This window comes from Mustelus asterias, chromosome 26 (genome assembly GCF_964213995.1).
Source record: "Mustelus asterias chromosome 26, sMusAst1.hap1.1, whole genome shotgun sequence".
NCBI classification, from domain to species: Eukaryota; Metazoa; Chordata; class Chondrichthyes; order Carcharhiniformes; family Triakidae; genus Mustelus; species Mustelus asterias.
The window spans coordinates 28,850,493-28,872,376 of record NC_135826.1 but is presented as its reverse complement, the minus strand read 5'-3'; the positions used below and the strand labels follow the sequence as shown (position 1 = coordinate 28,872,376).

General features: G+C 42.5%; 1 protein-coding gene across 4 annotated transcripts in view; it reads left to right on the top strand.

Moving 5' to 3' along the window:
- The first annotated feature begins 2,637 nt into the window (after positions 1-2,637).
- LOC144479543 (uncharacterized) overlaps positions 2,638-21,884 on the top strand; it is a 45,591-nt gene continuing 26,344 nt past the window's right edge. The window contains exon 1 of one of the 4 annotated variants that reach the window (XM_078198364.1): positions 2,638-2,767. The gene's annotated coding sequence lies outside the window, so the exon portion shown is untranslated. The remainder of the gene's footprint in view (positions 2,768-21,884) is intronic. The other 3 variants (XM_078198366.1, XM_078198365.1, XM_078198367.1) reach the window with 3 other exon arrangements.

Genomic DNA, 21,884 nt, shown 5'->3' with positions numbered 1-21,884 from the left:
AAAAATGATGGAGCAATAATTCAATAATCCAAGCAGATCCCACCATTTAAGCAATACATTTATCTATAAGATGGAAAACAGCCTAATATCATTGTTGTCTTTACATCAACTTAAAAATGATCCTGTTGCTTCAAATGGTCTTCAAAACAAGGGAGTCGACAAAGATAAGCAGAGTCCAGTGACTATACAGAGGGTTGATAGTAAACATGACTATGGAAACCCTTTTATTTGGACACTGATACAGATCATTTCCTCAGAGCTTCCTCCACTCCATCGCATGACTCCAACAAAAGTTTTGCAGAAATGTTCATGCATGCAAAAGTGGTTTCCAGTAAAGTTACAATGGCAGAATGGGGGAAAACAACATCTCAACTAAATTCTTGCTTTCGCAATGTCTTGGGGGTTTAGCAATTGAGGAAGCCAACTAAAGTATTTCATTACAGCCTAAAAACGTGCAAGGACACAGTAGCAGCATTCCAGAGATAGTTACCATTTGTGTTACCCCATAAGCATTTGTCACTTCTACACATCCTACAGATGTTTCGCATTGTGTATGGGGGCAGTCTTTGATGTTGTTCTGACTTTAAAAGTAACACTATTTTGTCCTTTCTCAAAATATCATAGCAATGTTTGAAAATGTGTGGGCACTTAAAGTGATGCTTTAGAAAGGAAGCTCTTTCTATTTGTTATTGAATTTATTTGCAAACATCAGGATAATGCAGTTAAGAAATAAATTATTTTACCCAAAGCAAACAGTTCTCAAATGGTATTGCATATTTGTTTTATGCCTCCAAGATATACAGAGTGTCTGAACTGAAGCTTTATTTTTAATTGATTTAAAATGCCTGCTTTTCTCATGTTTACAACTTCAGTTTAGTCTCAGTTGCTCTGTAACCACACCCACACAGTCTTGATTAATAACATGCAGTCAATAGACATCAGACATACAGAATGAAAAATTGAACATTGCTCACAGTTATCCTGACTTCTGCAGCGTGGCTGTAAGATTTAGCTGATAATCTGGCCTGTTGTTGTATGGGCACCGCTCAGGTACTCCCTGTGGGGAAGTGGCCTAATTAAGTCTGGAGGCCAGTCAGGCCTTCTTTCATAATATATCAAGAGGCTGGAAACTGTAAAACTCCTTGAATTTGCCATGAAATGTAAATATACATTTTAAATATAACCTGTAATGGTAAGAGTAGTAAAGCACCTCATGTACTGAATTGAAAGAAAATTATCTATATTTACTCAAAGTACTTTATATATTGTCAAATTTGAACTGTTATGTAATGTCTCTTTAAAAATTTTATGAATAAAATAATTTTTCGGTAAAAAATCAGGGACTCGTTATTGTTGTTGAAAATTACATTCGTACTTGTTTGGCTTGACTCTTTGTTATCTTAAACTTTCCAGGTTATTCCTCGGTTAGAGAAACAACAGAAAATAACTTTCTTTCTCCTATTTAATATTTGTTTTACAGATTGTTCAGTCCTGATTTGATGCTGTATTACATGGAGTACAGAGTCTGAAGAGCACACCTGAATGTATGATTGACACTTTCAAGCATTTTATATAAATAGATCATGTGCCCAAATTCTGAGTGGGATGACACTAGAAAACAATTTGAGACGTACAAAAAATATTCAGAATAATATAATCTCCACTCAGTTGATAAATGATTACTCCTCCATCTTGAACATCACTTGGATGATACTCCAAGGGAAGCAAAAGGCACAGAATGTACTCTTGATTGGGAGACTTGGATGAATTGTGGTGGGAGTGTGGAATGAGCTGCCGGATAAAGTGGTAAATGCGGGGTCACTTTTAACATTTAAGAAAAACTTGGACGGGTTCATGGATGAGAGGGGTGTGGAGGGATATGGTCCAAGTGCAGGTCAGTGGGACTAGGCAAAAAATGGTTCGGCACAGGCAAGAAGGGCCAAAAGGCCTGTTTCTGAGCTGTAATTTTCTATGGTTCTAATTGACCATGTCCTTTGTTACAATGGGGTCAACGTTTCCATCTTTGCTGATTTCAGTGGAAAAGTCGAGATGTCACTTTTCTTTTTCGCTATAATTAGTTAAGTCCAGAATGTTGTCTCAATGGGACTCATTTGTAGTAATTCAAAACAGTTTGGTGCTCTAAAAATATGCCATAAAGAATATCCAGAATTTGCAATCTGGTTTCCATTTTGTGAAAATCACAAACAGAAACTGGAAATAGATTCAAAATCTAATTACGTGACTCTATTAAAATAGAACTACTATATCTCTCACAATTAGTCTCATGTAGTGGTGGCTAGAATGATGGATTCACAACCGTTCTGACTTTGAGCTTCAGAAATTCCTGGAAGAATTTTGTCACATTTTGCTTCGACTTAAGGATGCGCTAATGTTAAGTCTATAAGAGGGAAAGGGAAGTAAAAATTAGAAATATATATATATAGATAAGTAGAGAAACATCTAGTGGTTTTTGCTGTGAACTGCTTCAACGGATGACGGAATTGGAGATCTTACTGCCTGTAATACATTCTTCAATCCCAGGCCATTCCAAGTCCCACCCGTCAATTCTAGAGTTACTTTCATTAGTGACTCTGCTGTAGATCTTTATCACACGGGATTGGTTGATATTTTGATTCTACCAGAGCTGGCACCTGTTGCCTGTCATCAGTCCCAGACTGAGACAGAGAAGACGAGAGGGGCAGCCAGAGATCTCAGCACTGCACAAACTCAGGACTTTTACACACAACAGTTTTACTTCTAACAGTATGTGAGTCGCTTTCGATGATAAATTCATTTTCATTTTGCGTATTAATTTAGTAGTTAATAAGCTTATTACTATTTTTTAATTTCATTTTTATTGCCCCTGGGTTCTGTTACTATTTCTGGAAGCATTGCAATGTAAAACTGGAGTCTGCAGATCCAGCATATTAATGCTGTCTTAAAACAATTTTGTCACAATGATCAAGGCAATTGAAGTAAAGGAAATTTGGTATTTTCTTGTCTTTGTATAATTTTGTTCTATTTCACACAGAGGGTAACGTTTTGTGTGTACGCATTGGCCGATGTGTATGTATCTGTGGAGAAGGTGAAGACTTATCTTTGATAAACTTAGTCTCGATCAAGGAAGCATAATTATCTTACCATATTTAAACATTGAAAATGACTCTTCAAAAGAAAATATCTCCATTATTAAAAGCCATTTGTTTTAAATATTTTTCCTAAATGCTTGAATGTCATTGTCAATTGTTTAATCAAACCAGATACCTAATCTGTTTAGGATTTTAGATAATTGACCTCTGTCAGATTTAAAGTCTGTTCATCAGAGGTCTCAAGTTAACAAAAGGTGCGTCAGTGAATTGGTGTCAATATAAAGACCATATGGATTAAAAGGTCAACATCATCATATAGGTCTGCTGTTTCCTCTTTTTCAAGTCTATTGGTTTTGTTACAATGATTATTTTGCGGCCTGGCCTCTCTCCTTTACAAGCATATATCCAAATTTCTACCATAACTATGCATCCCCTGTGTCGATTTACATGTACATTTTGGCTGCCTCTCTGGATCTGAATATTTTATTTCTATGTCCTAAATTTATAGGGTGGCAGGGGATAGGTCTCCATCATCTGAAGAGTTGGTGAGGAACATCTTCCCTGCTGCCATTTTACACTTTAACAAGTATTGACTGCATGGCATAAGACGGGACTTCTGCCCCTCAGAGGAGAGGGAGGAAGTCCTGCTTGGAGGACTGCCAGCCAATCAGATTGGCCAGCAGCCTTCCAATCCCTCCAGCAACAGTGCTGTAGTGGCCAGAAGAAGCACTTCACAGAGCTGCCAGAGCCTAAGTCCCAGGAACCAGAGGGCCAAGTGTCAGGGGTCCCAGGGCGGGGAGGGTACAGAAGACCTGAGGCGTTACGAGGGGGGCGATTGGTGTCTAGGGGGGATAGGCAAGGGGGTGAGGGAGATTTGGAGAGCACTGAGCCTTAAGTGGCGGGGGCCCCAGCCAGAAGGGGACTTCAGATGGAGGTACCCGCTGACCCACCCCTGTTCCTGCTGGAGAGCAATTTTTCTTCTTTTTTAGGTCCACTAAGATTGAGACTGAGTGGAAAGAAGCCCATTAATTGGCCATTTAAGGGCCTCAATTGGGGCCAGGGTGTGTTTTCCAGACTTTGCCCACCCAGCATAAAATTGCTGTGAGGTCAGGGCAAGTTGGAACCTGGAGAGATTACTGTCTTCAATTTCATGTACCCCCTCCCCTGTCCTCACCTTGGATTCTTGGACTCTGCACTCCCGTTCCCTTTCCTTCACATTATCCAGTCATGCCTCCTTTTAGTTCTCCCCTCTCAGGTACTTTGCCAAGTCCAAATCCCTGGTCCAATCCTTCACTATTCTAATTTTCTGTTCTTGCACTCTTGCTCCAAGCTTCATTCCTCTCTGAATAAGTTCACCCCCTGTGGCTCTCCTTGAATTCTACTAAGGGCCCTTCAAAGTACTCTGCCTCCTTACATGCAACAACCCAGGCACCACATCCTCCTCACTCACCAATTTTCCCACATGGCACATCTTCTCAGGACTAATCTTGCCAAGTTCTGTTCTGCTCACCCTATTCCTTCACTGAGCTCATTAGACAGAGTCTACAGCAATGGGTTCCCTGCTGTACCATTACTTCTGGAGTGCTCCCTGGACCAATCCTTGGCTCCTTACCATTTCTCATTGGCATGAAACTCCTCAGTGACATTGAATGCAGGCACATGTTTGCTGACAACATAAACCTTTCCACAACCTCTCGAACTTTTGACTGTACAGTCAGTTCACTTGTCCAGCATTCAGTTCTGGATGGGCCACAACTTCCATAATTAAACAAGATCAAATAAAATTGTCTTCAATCCCTGCACAAATTCTGTTCCATTGCTAATAATTCCACACTCATCCCTGGGCCATTATCCCAGACTGTGTGCAACATCACCATCCTACTAAACCCTGAACTGAGCTTCCAACTCCATATCCTCTCCATTTCAAAGGCAGCCTACTTCCATCTTCATAATATAATCCAACTTTGCTTTCAAAAGTTTATCTACTGCTGAAACACTCATCCATACCTTTTTATCTCAAAACTCAACTATCACTAGCCATCCCCCTACTTCCAGCTCCCATAATTTTGAGCTCATCTAAATTTCTGCACCTCATATCTTAACCCACAACAAGTCCTGCTCCCCCATCAACCCCATGCTCATAGACTTGCATTGCCGCCAAGTCCCAGCTTTCAGATCCTTCTATTAGGACACTGATCTCTACTTTGTAGCTTCCTCCTACCTTGTAACCCTCCAAGAACTTTGCATTTCTCCAACTGTCTTTTTGTGCATCCCTACTCTCTTCACCCAACCTTTGATGGCCTAGCCTTCAGCCACCTAGGAAATATCCTCCAGAATTCACTTCCTAAATCTCTCCACTTTTCCACCTCCCACTTCACTTAAAGACCATCCTTAAAACCTACCTCTTTGACCAAACTTTTGGCCACTGCTGCTAGTATCTTATCCTTTGGTTGGATCTAATCTTTGATCATGTTCCTCTGAAGCACCTTGGGACTTTTTAAAAAAGTGTTGTAAAAATACAATTTGTTGTTAAATGTTAACTGCTCATTCTTTTGTTAAAGTTTCCAAAATATATTATGAAACTTCTTTCAATGAACATTTAAAAACATATCAACCTGTTCCAGTAGATTGCTGGTTGGTGTGATCGCATGCTTTACCATGGTCAGGTTAGGTGTGAGTTTGTTTTCCAAAGTTCCACCTACAGTCTATTCTTGATCTTAGCATTGGAGACAAGCTGAGATCAGACTCCATGTATCAATTGTCACAATGGCCTTGTAGTTTATTTGCTGTGTTCTTTGATAGCAGTGGTCAGTATTGTACTATGAACTAAGTATCTAAAAAAAAGTTTTAATTTTCCCATAATCTGCCATAAATGCCGTCCATTCATCTCTACGCTTCAAATCTTCTATTGTAATGTCCATCATGCAGTAACAATTATGCAATACTGTAAAATTCTAACTCTCAGGTCAGAAAAATACAATTAATGGCAAATTCAGATAACAGCATGCATATGGAGAAATAATGTGGAACAACATAATGCGAGAGGAGAGAGAAAGGGAAGAAGGATCTAGCAGATAAAAGCTGTCGTGTCCTACATTATAACAGTGACTACATTTCAAAAGTACTTCATTAGCTGTGAAGCACTTTAAAATGAGGTCATGAAAGGTGTTATATAAATAACATTTGTGTTCATTTTGTTGGCGTATGCCTGAGTTATGAAGTGATAGTTGTTGAATAAATACTGATAATAAGGAAAAGCAAATGGCTCTTGATGGTGTCCAAAACATTTGATCAATGGAATATATAAAATAGTATTATATTTAAATAATTGTTTTACTGTAATCATCTGATGAACATTTTGATACCACAGATAGGTAAGTTTCCCCAAAGATCTGATCTAATAAAAGTTGGCACAATTTATTATTAGGAGGCTCTTCACTGCAAACTGACTGTGTGTGAGCTAGATCAAAGTAAGTGGAGAATTTATTCTGATATAACAGATGTGACCTCAAAATCTCACAAGTGCTTATTCTGGAAATAAGAGTGGTTTATGAGTTGCTAGAATTGAAAAGTAAATGTAGATGATTCTGACTGATGCTTAGTAATTGTTTAATTCAGTAATCCTTGGCACAATGTATTGGTATAGCACAGTGGTTAGCACTGCTGCCTCACAACGCCATGGACTCAGGTTCAATTCTGGTCTCGGGAGACTGTGTAGAGTTTGCACATTCGCCCTGTATCTGCACAGGTTTCCTCCGGGTGCTCCGGTTTCCTCCCACTGTCCAAAGATGTGCAGGTTAGGTCGATTGGTCATGATAAATTGCCCCTTAGTGTCCAAAGATAGGTTAGCTGGATTAGCCATGAGAAATGTGCAGGGTTACTGGGAGAGAGCCGGGTAAGATGCTCTGCCAGAGAGTTGGTGCAGACTCGATGGGCCGAAAGGCTCCTTCTGCACTGTAGGGATTCTATGATTAATGTTGCACTCATTGGACAAAGGCACTAATGAAGGATTGGGACAAGTGGGAGAAAACCCAATATTCTGTATCACAGTGTCATCCACCATTTTTGCTTGCTTGTAAAAAGTTTACAATTCCTACTGATCTTCTACAATTTCATCGTAATAAATATTACGAATTCCAATAGCTTCACAAATCAGGTTACTTTTGTAATTAGTAAAATATGTATGGTAATTTTTTGGAAAAGTAATTTTCTCAGAAAAGGTGAGTTATCAAATCCTAATTCGAATGTTCCTTAATTGCATATTTAAATAGATGAAAAATAACTGCCAAATTATTAGCTGGATTACTTTAGAGAGTCCTTCTCTTTAACAATTACATTGGTGATCAGTTTCTTCATTATTCATGCTTAAAGCCCGGGAATCAGCTTTCAGTGATAAATGTCACTTCACTCAAACAACAATAGTAGTTTTAATAACTAATTAAGACTTCCTGCGTGTAATTTGTCACATGACGTTTTGAAGGAGTCACTGAGCAATTCTGCGTAAAATGGCAATGATTGTGCTGCTGGGCTTTATTTACAACACACCATGAGTTGAGTCCGTAATCTAAACTGACACTTGTTGCACCTTTGAAGACAAATAGCTTTGTTATTTGGTTGTGATGTCAAACCAAGACCCTACCTACCAACCCAGAAAGACATTAAAGATACTGTGACATTTTTCCAAGATTTTCACTGTGTCCTGACCAACTTTACCCCTTAATCATAGAGTAGATCGTAAGTCATCTCATTTAAAGCTAAAGCTTATTTATTTGTCACAAGTAGGGCTTATAGTAACACTGCAATGAAGCTACCGTGAAAATCCCCTAGTTGCCACACTCCGACGCCAGTTCAGCTACACTGAGGGAGAATTTAGCATAGCCAATGCACTTAACCTGCACGTCTTTCGGACTGTGGAAGGAAACTAGAGCACCCAGAGGAAACCCATGCAGATATGGGGAGAACATGCAGACTCCGCACAGACAGTGACCCAAGCTGGGAATCGAACGATTTTTTTAACTCTTACTTTCACTGAACAAAAATGTGTCCATCATTGTAGATTGTAAAATAACAAGATTGTTGTAGTATTTGACATGATAGAACAGTAACCTTCATTACATGTATTAAAACATTTGAATTCACTCAGCCCTTTGTCACTGTGAGTTATAGAGTCATAGGTGTGAATTTTCCGGTCCCACCCACCGGGGGGAATTGTAGAGGGCGAGACAGAAAATTTGGTGGATGATTCAAAAGTCCATTGACCTCGTGTGGGAAGTTCTGGTCTTGGGCATGTGTGGTCATAAAATCCCACCCATAGAATATGACAGAAGGAGGTCATTTGGTCCATCAAGTTGATGCTGGCTGTCTAGAACCGTGCAATTAGAACCTCTGCCCTTTTTTTACCCCATAAACACAATGGTTACAAGAGAGGTCAGAGGCTAGGAGTACTGCTGTGAGTAACTCACACCCTGAATCCCCAAAGCCTATCCAACATCTACAAGGCAAAAGTCAGGAGTGTGATGGAATACTCCCCATCTGCCTGGATGAGTGCAGCGCCAACAACACTCAAGAAGCTTGACACCATCCAAGACAAAGCAGCTCATTTGATTGGTAGCACATCCACAAACACCCACTCCCTCCACCACCGATGCTCAGTGGTAGAAGTGTGTACGATCTACAAGATGCACTGCAGAAATTCACCAAAGATCCTTAGACAGCATCTTCCAAATCCACGGCGACTTCCATCCAGAAGGACAAGGGCAACAGATACATGGGAACAACACCACCTGCAAGTTCCCCTCTGGTCATTCACCATCCTGACTTGAAAATATATCACCGTTCCTTTGCAGTCATTGGGTCAAAATCCTGGAATTCCCTCCATTGTGGGTCAACCCACAGCACGTGGACTGCAGTGCTTCAAGAAGGCAGCTCACCACTGGCTTCTCAAGGGCAACTAAGAATGGGCAATAAATGTTGGCCAGCCAGTGACGCGCATGTCCCACAAATGGATAAAATAAATAATATTCATGTATTTTTTAAGGATACATTCAATTCTCTTTTAAAGGTTACCATTGAATCTATATCCACTCCCCTATCAGGCAATGCATTTCAAACTGTAACCACTCACTGAGTACAAAGATTTTCCCCCAGGTCATCTCTGGTTTTGAATTCCTGCAGTGGAGGAGAGGCCATTCAGCCCATCGAGTCTGCACCAACTCTCCAACAGAGTATCTTACCCAGGCCCTCTCCCCTGCCCTATCCCCGTAACCCCACACATTTGCCATGGCCAATCTGTCTAACGTACACATCTTGGGACACTGAGGGGCAATTTAGCTTGGCCAATCTGCCTAACCTGCACATCTTTAGACTTTGTGAAAGCACAGAAGTAATGCCCCAGGATTGGAAAACATCTTCTGTCTTTTGCTTTGTAATAGTTTGGTTAGTTGGAATGTTTTGTTTTGTTTCTCAGCTTCAAGAATTGGGTTAGATTCTGATTTTTAACGTTGTTGATTATCTGTTTCTGTTGCAAATTATCCAATTACCCATTATGATAGTCACATGCCTGGTATTTTTGAAATATATACAGGTCTGCACCAAATTCACCAGAATGCCATTAAAAGGCATAAAAACAAAGTAATTGGGAATAATTGCAATAGATCTGGAAGAGAGAAAAAGTCTGAAAAATGTTTCAATGATTGTATGCAATTAGTTTCTCCAAGGGATAAACTGGCATTCGATGGAAACCAATCGCCAACATGCAGAACAATTAAATTCAAGATCAATGGGTCAAGTCCAGCAGACTCTATCATAACTAAAAATAAAAGCAATGATCATAGTACAACATCTTCTGTCTTTTGCTTTGTAATAGTTTGATCAGTTGGAAAGTTTTGATTTGTTTCTCAGACTCCATCATAACTAAAAATAAGAGTATTGATTTTAAAAATGCATACCTTTCATGGTCACTGGCTATCACGAAACACTGAAGTGTTTTTGAAGAGTGGTCACTGCTGTAAAGTAGGAAAACTGACAGCTAGTTTGCACAGAGTAAGCTCCTACAAATAGCAGTTTGATAATAACCAAATGACCTGTTCTTGTGATGTTGATTGAGGGATAAATATTGGCAAGGAGAGGCCATGATGTCAAACAGTCTCATGTTACGTCCATCCGCAGTATTAGTACAAATCAATTAATTTATTCTGTCACAAAAAAAGAAGAATCTTACTCATGACATTATAAAATTTGCAAACTCTGTATCATTTGAGGATGTTGATGTGTCTTTCAATAGGAACTCCCTATAGTTTATTATACGGCATACGCTGAAATGCATGTCCACATGAGAAAATTCCATTACTGTGAATTGTACTCAAATAATAAAAGCATGTTGAAGGAATATGCTGAGAACTTTACTGTGAGTACTGGCCAAATGAACACATTTGAGTCCTTAACAATGAGTCATATCAATAATATACTTAAAATATTAAGTCCTGTCAATAAAGCCTTACTTCCTGGTGTCTTTTCTGTCACATTTTTGTGTCAGTTTTTTGCATTATAAATGCCTATATTTCCATTTATAATGAAACTGTCCATGTGCTTTGTTGTATTGAATACATCTTCCCTACAGTGGTGACACTGTTGTGCCTCCCTGTGTGCTGCAGTGGAACTCTGGAGACTAAATTGTGGTGTGTTTGTGTAGCACCCATTATTAGGCACTTACTGCTCAAAATCGGACTCCAAATTGCGAACTTATTTCAGATATAAAGAGCTGAGGATGCCATCTTGGTAAAGGAGTTTATGTGTGAGATACACCAACAGCCCTATTCCAGTTCCTCAATGCGCATTGATGTGGTGTGTAACCATAGGCAGCATATCATGCGGGTGAATGCATGTTACCCAGGCAGCAGTCACAATCTTTTCATTTCTGTGCTCAGGGTGTCCAGCCGTCCTGGATTTTCCAGGACTGTCACAGAATTTGGTTCAGGAAGGCATCTGATAGGCCTAAGGGAGAGGGGAGATGCCACGCAGGTCTGGGGAGGAGGTCTGGGGAAGAGTAGGAGGGTCCAAGGAGTGTAAGGTAGGGGAGGGGCATCTGAGGACACTACTGTTCAGGTACTGTCCACCCCCAACACCCCTCCCCCCACCCACCCAAACCACTGTTCCTCAGTTCCTCCCTGTACTACCCATCCCTGCTCCTTAATTCCAGCTTGCACCCTCCCCTCCCCTGCTCCTAATGTCCTATTTTCAATCTCTCCTGCTCCTCAGACCCTGCCTACACCTCCCTGCCTCTCCCATCAGGTTCCAATTTGCAACTACCCCCCCTCCCACACTCCTCAAGACCACCCCACCCAAGCCACTTCTCAGACCCCATCTACACCCGTTACCCACCCCCAGCTCTTCCTCAGGCCCCATCTATATATCCCACTGCTTTTCGGGTTCCGTCTGAACCCCAGTTCCTCCAGCAGACTGTCCCTTTCTTTTCCCTATAGTGTTGGTATCCTGTCTCGTGCCATATGTATTAGACCCACCACAGCGAGTGAAAGATTGGCCATTGGGCAACAAGGGTTATCCACCCATGGCATAGCTCGCGATTCCCATCTGGAACCCACGCACATATGTCTACAATGAGAGCCATGCTGGCGAAAGGAACATTATAGAACATGCCATTGGCTTCCTCAAGTAATGCTTCTGCTGCTTGCTTCACGCTGGAGGAAGCCTGCAGTACTAAACAGAGTGGGTATCAACAGTCATTTCCTACATCTCATGATTATGGGTTTTACCACCACCTATCAGACAAGAAACAGAAGAGCAGAAGGGCAAGGAGGGAGAGGAAGTGGAAGAGGGAGAAGTGCAACAAGAAGTGAAGGAACATGCAGAGGAAGGGAGGCTACAGTAAAGGGGATAATTCTGCCCCATACTCTACATGATGCAAATACTTCAACAGTTTCATCATTCACAAACTTCAACCACACCTCCCCATTTGCCAACTGTCCCACATTTCTGATCTTCCTCCATCACTGACCACCATGTTGTCTTATATCCAATAACACAAATTCGAACATTACAGAACACATTAATAAACTAATCATGCTTATGCATATCCTTAATGCCTGTTTTTTGGTGTACCTTTGCCTATTCTACTGCTCCATCGAGATGCTTCCCCAGTGGCTGCAGCATGACCTTCAGTGGAGGATGGCAATGGACCATGACCTCGAGAGCTCTGAGCCGAGGAGGCCCAGCTTCAAATGGTACCACCAGGGCCTGGGCTCCAGCAATCTGGTCTAGCTCCGAGAAGTGCAACAGCAAGGGCACTTATGGAGTGGTAGGGAGAAGAATTGTTGTCAACCTGAGAGAGGACAGCAGGTTTCATCGAATCATAGAATCCCTACAGTGCAGAAGGAGACCATTCGGCCCATCGAGTCTGCAGTGACCACAATCCCACCAACTCCCTATTCCCATAATCCCACATATTTATCCTGCTAATCCCCTAACACTAGGGTCAATTTAGCATGGCCAATCATCCTAACCTGCACATTTTTGGACTGTGGGAGGAAACTGGAGCACCCGGAGGAAACCCATGCAGACATGGGGAGAACATGCAGACTCCACACAGACAGTGATCGGAGGCCGGAATTGAACCTGGGTCCCTGGCGCTGTGAGGCAGCAGTGCTAACCATTGTGCCACCGTACCACCGGGTGTGTGTTAGGTGGAGTCACAGCCACTAGTCCAAGGCTGCGCCACAGCAATCATAATGCTCTGCTGGAGGACAGACCAATGGTGGAATGATGCAGCAGCCCCCTTTGAACAGTGGGATTCAGGACCATGGTGGCAGCAGGTTGAACTTGCAATGGAGCAACCTGAGCTTCTACTAAAGTACTCAGCCCTTTGCTGGAAACTGTGTGCTGCATTGAAAGCTGCGACACTGGCCATCAGTAGCTGCATCATGGGGCTGCTGGAGTTCCAGTTGGAAGGGATGACCCCAAGTTCTACGCAATTCTCTCGCTATTCCTCCATGTTCCTTGACATTAAGTGCAGGTTTCCAGTGAACTAAACACAACAAGAAATAGAGGCAGGAGTAGGCTATACAGCCTCACAAGCCCACTCCGCCATCCAATAGGATCAAAGTTGACCTTCTTCGGATTCTCTTCTCCAGAGAGCAGTGGGGCCTGGATCATTGAATATATTCAAGGCTGAGTTAGATAAAATTTTGATTTACAAAGTCAAAGGTTATGGGAGAAGGCAAGAAAGTAGAGTTAAGGTCATGATCTGATTGAATGGGGGAGCAGGCTCGATGGGCTAAATGGCCTACTTACGCTCCAATTCTTTTGATCTAATTTTACTCCACTTTCCCACATTATCTGCATGTCTCATGATTCATTTGGAGTCCAAAAATCTATCGATATCCTGTCTGCGTGGGTTTCCTCCGGGTGCGCCGGTTCCCTCCCACACTCCAAAGATGTGCAGGTTAGGTTGATTGGCCATGCTAAATTGCCCCTTAGTGTCCCGGGATGCATAGTTTAGAGGGATTACTGAGGTGAATATGTGGGGTGACGGGGATAGGGCCTGGGTGGGATTGTTGTTGGTCCAGACTCGATGGGCCAAATGGCCTCCTCCTACACTGTAAGGTTTCTATGATACTCCATGACTGAGCGACAACAGCCGCATGCACAATTAGTCCGTGCCTATTCATTGGACACGAGCAGTTTTCCAACTTCATGCCATGATTGTAGAGTGCAGTAACACTAGCCACGCTGTTGAGTGGCTGCGTGCCTCATGAGGGGGGGAGCCCAAAATCATGAGAGGTTAGCCTGAGTTAAAATCAGTCACTTAAGGTCAATGTACACATCTGTGCACGACCCCTACAAATTTCAAGAGTTTACATTCAGTGCCCACAAAGCGATCTGCATGCGGTCAATGTCAATCCATGCCACAGGGAAGTCTGCAATCCTTATAAAGCTCCATGCTTGTTCTTTCTACTGCTGCCTGGCAAGAGAGGATGACATGTCTTAAAGTCTCTTTGAATAGACAGACTCAGTCACCGCCTTACAGAAGAGCGGACACCAAACTGTAAAGTGTAGCAAAATGTCCAGCTGCAGCCTAGAAGAATCTCGACAGATTCATCACCATAATCCCACCCTCACAACCACTGGCAATGTGGCCCTTGTTGGACTCTAACGCTGCAGATGGCAAACTTCACTGAGAAGTTTCCTTTCTGGAGTGCAGACATCTCACATGCTGTTCCTCGCTGAGGCTCAGGCAGGAGCCCGCATCCTTAACATTCTCGATGGATATGGCGTCCTGCTAAGAGCCCTCCTTCCCCTCTTCCTCCTCACCCCTCACTCTCCTTCATCTTCCAACAGCTTGCCCTGCTCCACCTGCCCTCTGCTCATTCTCTTAGTCATGCTGTATCCCAAGAGAAATACCTGTTACTCCTCCGCCCATGTCAGGGGGCCACTGATTTATGCAGGAATGCTGAAGCCAGTGTCCTTCAGCACCTGTTACACCACTGCTCGTAGACTTTAGCAACCATAAAGGACTCTAAAAAGCCCCAAATGCTTTTGCAACTGAAGCAACAGTCAGTAGAAATCAACTAGCAATTAACTTGAGAGTGGTGGAAACTTCACGTTCTGACACCCTCACCATTATGACTCGCACTAGAAGTGTGAACATGCTGCGAACATAATCTTGGACCTATATGAGTATTCCTAGCAGCCAAATAAAGGGCACGATAAACCTGGCACTTCAGAATGGGGACTGAATAATAGCTGTGTGCTCCGCTCCAAGGAAAGAACATAAGAACATAAGAAATAGGAGCAGGAGTAGGCCATCTAGCCCCTCAAGCCTGCTCCGCCATTCAATAAGATCATGGCTGATCTGATAGTGGGTTCAGTTCCACTTACCCGCCCGCTCCCCATAACCCTTAATTCCCTTAATGGTTAAAAATCTATCTATCTGTGACTTAAACACATTTAACGAGGTAGCCTCTACTGCTTCATTGGGCAGAGAATTCCAAAGATTCATTACCCTCTGGGAGAAGAAGTTCCTCCTCAACTCTGTTCTAAATTGACTCCCCCGTATTTTGAGGCTATGCCCCCTAGTTCTTGTTTCCATTGTAAGTGGAAACAACCTCACTGCTTCTACCCTGTCTAGCCCCTTCATTATCTTATATGTCTCTCTAAGATCTCTCCTCAACCTTCTAAACTCCAATGAGTACAGGCCCAGTCTACTCAATTTCTCCTCATAAGCTAATCCCCTCATCTCCAGAATCAACCTGGTGAACCTTCTCTGTACTTCCTCCAAAGCTAATATATCCTTTCTTAAATAAGGGGACCAAAATTGTACACAGTACTCTAGGTACGGGCTCACCAGTACCCTGTACAGTTGCAGCATGACCTCCCTGCTTTTATACTCCATCCCTCTCACGATAAAGGCCAACATTCCATTTGCCTTCTTGATTACCTGCTGCACCTGCAAACTGAGTTTTTGTGATTCATGCACAACGATCCCCAGGTCCCTCTGCACAGTAGCATGTTGTAATTTTTCACCGTTTAAATAATAGTCCATTTTACTATTATTCCTTCCAAAGTGGATAACCTCACACTTACCAATGTTATGCTCCATCTGCCAGATCCTTGCCCACTCACTTAGCCTATCCAAGTCTCTCTGCAGACTCTCTATATCCTCCACGCAATTTGCTTTCTCACTCATCTTTGTGTCATCCGCAAACTTTGTTACCCTACACTCGGTCGCCTCCTCCAGATCGTCTATGTATATGGTAAATAGTTGAGGCCCCAGCACCGATCCCTGCGGCACGCCACTAGTCACTGATTGCCAACCGGAAAAGCACCCATTTATTCCAACTCTCTGTTTTCTGTTAGATAGCCAATCCTCAATCCACGCTAACACTTTACCCCCAACTCCGTGTACTTTTATCTTATGCAGCAACCCTTTGTGAGGCACCTTATCGAATGCCTTCTGGAAATCTAAATACACCACATCCACCGGTTCCCCTCTGTCAACCGCACTCGTTATATCCTCAAATAATTCCAGTAAATTAGTCAAACATGACTTTCCCTTCATGAATCCATGCTGCATCTGCTTGATTGAACCATTCTTTTCCAGGTGTTCTGCTATTTCTTCCTTAATGATAGATTCCAGCATTTTCCCAACTATGGATGTTAAGTTAACCGGCCTGTAGTTACCTGCCTTTTGTCTACCTCCTTTTTTAAACAGTGGCGTTACATTAGCTGTTTTCCAATCAGCTGGCACCTCCCCAGAGTCCAGTGAATTTTGATAAATTACAACTAATGCATTTGCTATGAAAGCCCTGACCTCTAACTCCCCTTCAACTGAATACAACATTTAGTCCTGACCTCCCTCGTGTAACACCATGAACGATTTACCAGCATTACACCTGCACTGATAAATAAAGGCGGGAATTTTCCTGTCACGCTCGCCATGGGAATGGTAGTGGGCTGGGGGCGGACAATACAAAAGTCCATTGACCTCGGGCAGGATTTCCCGGTTTTGGGAATGGGCCACCGGAAAATCCCGCCCTCAATGTGTTAGTGTGCCATCTGAATATATAACCAAAGTGAAAATGTCACCATATTCGGTAATTTTCCGAGAAGAACAAAATTATAAGTATGCATATTTATTTTTGTCAATAATTGCACCCCAAGCCCTTTAGACTGTATCTCACAGGAAAGGTGATTTTCCTCTTGTCACCAAACTAGACAAGCAGAGTGAATCATCTAACACCGTATTTATTTATATGGTAACAATCTCCAAGGATTCTGTTCAAGGTAGTATGTGCCCACTGTTGCAGGGGGGACTTTTCACCTATGACTCAGTGTTGCGCACCATGCACAAAGACAACCAGCGATTATTCAGATATTATATTTAGCTCAGAAAAGATTGGTCTGGAAGGGACAGCTGTCATCAGAACGCATGTTTTATTGCACAGCGTAAAGTAATATGTATCAATTTCTGTTCTTTAATTTTGATTACCTGCAACACAGGATTTCAATCTGTGAATGGAAAGCAGATCTTAATTCTTGCAAAAACTGCTTTTGATGGAATAAGCAAGCTATCCGTCAGGAGCTGAACTTTGAGTGCTCAGTGTGCTCAGAACTCAGATTGCTTATAATAATCATTTAGCTTACTGAGTCACCTTGGCAACTATGATGTAGGTCTCTTCCTTTGTGGTTTTATCCTAAATTCTCAGTGAAGCCCAATAAGGAGAACAGATTATCTGAAAGTTACAGCATAAATGCTTTGGGATGTTGGGATTTTAAAAAAAATCTTTTTCCCCTACTTTTAGTATTAATATCATAAAAATATTCTTCCTTCCATTTTGAGTATATTGCTTCCTGTAGTCCTACCTGTTGAAAGGAAACATTAAACCAAGGCCCTCTCTGATCTCAGTTGAGTGTGAAAGATCCCATGAAATTATATTATGGGATGGCGGGGTAGGGGGGAGGGATTGGGGTGTAGTGGTATTGTTCAATGAGTGAGGGACTTTAATGTCCATCACCAAGAGTGGCTCAGTAGTACCACCCCAGACCGAGCTGGCTTGGTCCTCAAGGACATGGAAATTAGTCCTGATTTCTTTAAAATTTAGAAGGTTAAGGAGTGATCTGATCGATGTCTTCAAGATACTAACAGGAAAAGACAGAGTAGATAAACTATTTCCCCTGGTTGGAGATTCTGGAAATAGGGGCATAGTCAAAACATTAGGGCCAGACCATTCAGGAAAGATGTTAGGGAGCACTTCTACACACAAGAGTGTGGTAGAGATTTGGAACTCTCTTCCACAAATGGCAATTGATGATAGATCAGTTGCTATCTTTAAATCCGAGATAGACAAATTTTTGTTAAGCAAGGGCATTAAGGGATATGAGCCAAAGGCAGGTCACAGAGTGGCCATGATCTCATTAAATGGTGGAACTGGCTCGATGGGTTGAACAGCCTACCCCTGTTCCTATGTACCTATGTTCCATAGCTGCTAGACAGGGGCGAGAGAACCAACAAGAGGGAACAAAATACTTGACCTCATCCTCATCCACCTGCCTGTCGCAACCTTCAAACTGAGGATACCCTCCATCGCATTAAGTGGCACTACCACCATGCTAAATGGAATAGACTTAGAAGAGATCTAACAACTTAAGACTGGGTATCCATGAGGCGCTTGTAGGCCATCAGTAGCAGGAGAAATGTACTCAACCACAATCTGTAACCTCGTGGCCCAACATATCCCCCATTCTATTATTACCGCCAACTCTTGTTCAATGAAGAATGCAGGAGGACCTGCCAGGGGCAACATCAGGCATACCTAAAAATGAGGTGAAGCTTCAACACAGGACTACTTATGTGCCAAATGGAATAAGCAGTAAGTAATGGACAGATCAATCAATTCCACAACCAGTGGATCAGGTCTAAGCTCTGCAGTCCTGCCACATCCAGCCATGAATGGTAGTGGACAATTCAGTAGAGGAGGAGGCTCCACAATTGTGCCCATTCTCAATGATGGATGACCCCATCACATCAGTGCAAAAGATCAGGTTGAAGCATTCGCAACAATCTTCATCCAGAAGTGCAGAGTGGATGATCCATCTCGGCCTCCTCCAGAGATACCCAGCATCACGACGTCAGGCTTCAACCAATTTGATTCACTTCACACGATATCAATAAATGTCTGAAGGCACTGGATATGGCAAAGGCTATGGGCCCTGACTTAATTCTGGCAATAGTACTGAAGATTTGTGCTTCAGAACTTGCTGTGCCCCCAGACGAGCTGTTCCAGTACAGCTACAACACTGGCATCTACCCAGCTATTTGGAAAATTGCCCAGATATTTCCTGTACAAAAAAAAGAGGACAAATCCAACCTGGCCAATTACCGTCCCGTCTATCTACTCTCGATCATCAGTAAAATGATGGAAGGGGTCATCAACAGCATTATCAAGCAGCAATAACTCAGCAATAATCTGCTCACTGATGGTCTGTTGGGTTCTGCCAGGGTCACTCAGTTCCTGACCTCATTACAGCCTTGGTTCAAACATGGACAAAAGAGTGAACTCCAGAGGTGAGGTCACGTTGACTGCCCTTAACATCAAGGCAACATTTGACCAAGTATGGCATCAAGGAGCCCTAACAAAATTGGAGTGGGAATCAGAGGAAAAACCCTCCATTGGCTGCAGTCAAACCTATCACAAAGGAAGATGGTAGCAGTGGTTGGGGGTCAATCAGCTTCAGCTCCAGGACATCACTTCAAGAATTCCTTAGGATAGAGATGGAAAAATTCCTGATTTCGCAAAATCAACTCAGGAGGAAGATATTCTAATTTTCGTTCTGGGGGTTGAAAGGGAGGTGTGAGTGTTAACTGAAGTCAGGCCCACTGCCCCGGATGGAGTTCAGAAGCAGCCATGGGAGTTGTCAGGTGTGGAAACCAGCAGTGTGCTCCAGGACTTGTAAGAAGAAAGAGTAAAGCAAAAAACAACCCTCTAGTCCCCACCTCTCATACCCCTTACCTACTCCATACACTTCCTATGACTCATCCATGGCAACTCATGCTCCTTACTCATTCCCCATGGCTGCTCATTCCCCTTATGGCAACCTATGCCCGTCTAAACACCACCCCATAATCCCTAATATCACATGCCAGCCTATGACCCTATACCATCCCCATGCCCATTAATAACCCCTATGTCAACTCATGCAAACCTAGCAGCCTTTGCCCTCATACCCTCCATGGCAACCTATCCAGCATCCACCATGGGCAGGCCTCAAGAGCCACGGTGAGATGAAATAAAATAACATTCTTAGTATCTATTACAGATTTTATTTTTAAAATGGCACCCTCATTCACAAAAAATGATACAATATATTTAAATTGTTTCAACTAATTAATCCCTTATAAAAGAAAACATTTTGTTCAAGCACTTAATCTCCACATCAAAGACTTTATAGCCACTTGGAGTATCAATCAAACTGTGAACTGACAGGCACCTCTCTGTGATAATAACAGGCTGTGGAAAATAGTGGGTGCCAGGTTCGGGCACTTCCAGAATTGGGGGTCCGACTCCATTTTGGCTCAACTGGAGACTCTTACTGTCCCTGTGAAAGTTCCGGCCTCTGTGATCACTCCATGATGCATGTGAACTCAAGCTTTGAATTATTGCCATCAACAAATTTTCACGTTATTTTATGCACATCGTTTATAAACGATTTAGACGTGAAACATTCAAAGCCATTTTAGCTGAAGTTGTTTCAGAAAACAAATTTCACAGTAACTTCATTGCAGTGTTAATGTAAGCCTTACTTGTGACGAATAAATAAACCTTAAACTTTAAATCTGAAAAGAGTACATGAGAGGAAAGATATGAATAATTAATGACTAAATAATTACTCCTGATTTTTGATGGGGGAGGGGTGGTGGAGAGCTCAGCAAAAAGCTTCTCCTCTGAAATTTACAAATGAAAGCATAGAATGATCCTACTGTAATACCAATGGTGATTGGCTGAGATTTGGGAAATTGCAAATGCCTCACAACCTTTTACCAACACAGGATTTATAGTAATAATGCTGTCGTGTTTGCTTAATGTCACAAAATTTAAATGTGCAGCATTTCAATAAATATTTTTATATCTATAGACCACATTGCAGTATATTTTGACAATCTTTCCATTAAAAGGAGTGGGGAGAAAAGCAAAGGGCTGAATTTCAATCGTGGTTCTCCCTCTCGCTCCCTGTAACTTGACTGGAAAAGCCATGAAAATCCTGGTAGGACTGTGGATAAGTAGGAAAATCCCAGTGAAATACAACCCCTTTCTTATGGTCTTTAAAAGCAATACACGTTCTCCAGCATTTAAAATATTTAGTTGGAAGCTACTTAACACGCAAAGGGAAAGTTGCTTCACCCAGTGACGAAACAGTCAACAGTTTGTTGGTTTCACTGGTTATTTAGAAAGAGATACATTGAAAAATAGTTTGATCTCTCTCAACGCGTAAGATTCCAATTCCAATTCTCTTCCCGCACCTCGTGGTGCACTGAGGCACTTTCATCCATTTCCAAAGCTAGTAATTCCCGGAACAGGTCACTAGTCTGTCACTAGAGGCTTATATCTAGAGGGGAGCCACCACACATCAAGCACGGCTGACCAGAACAAACAAAGAAAAGAACAAAGATAATTACAGCACAGGAACAGGCCCTTTGGCCCTCCAAGCCTGCACCGACCATGTTGCCCCACTGTACTAAAACCCTCTATCCTTCCGGAGACCGTATCCCTCTATTCCCATTCTATCCATGTATTTGTCAAAACGCCACTTAAATGTCACTATTGTATCTGCTTCCACTATCTCCCCCGGCAGCGAGTTCTAGGCACCTACCACCGTCTGTGTAAAAAACGTACTTACCTCGTATATCTTACTTACTTAAAAACTTACTTACCTCATACATCTCGTACAGGAGTCTCTTCCGCTCTTACTGCTGGCCATTGGTGTGTTAGAAGGATTTGCAGGTTGACACTCAACCTGTTTGACCGCGTTATGAATGCACCTTCCTTGACCAGGTAGGAAGGGCTAGCCTTGGGGCAGGACTTGAACCCCGAGCTTCTGGCTCAGAGGCAGGGACACTACCCCTTGTGCCACTAGACCTCCTCAATCTTTTATGAAGATTGTGTGAAGCTTTTAGAATTGTGTAGAGACAACCAGGAAGGCAGTCAGTGTTTTGGAAACAGGATGTTGCTTAGACAGGTGGTGAAATAACTCCTCAGAGGCCCATGTCCCTTCACCAGATTCCCT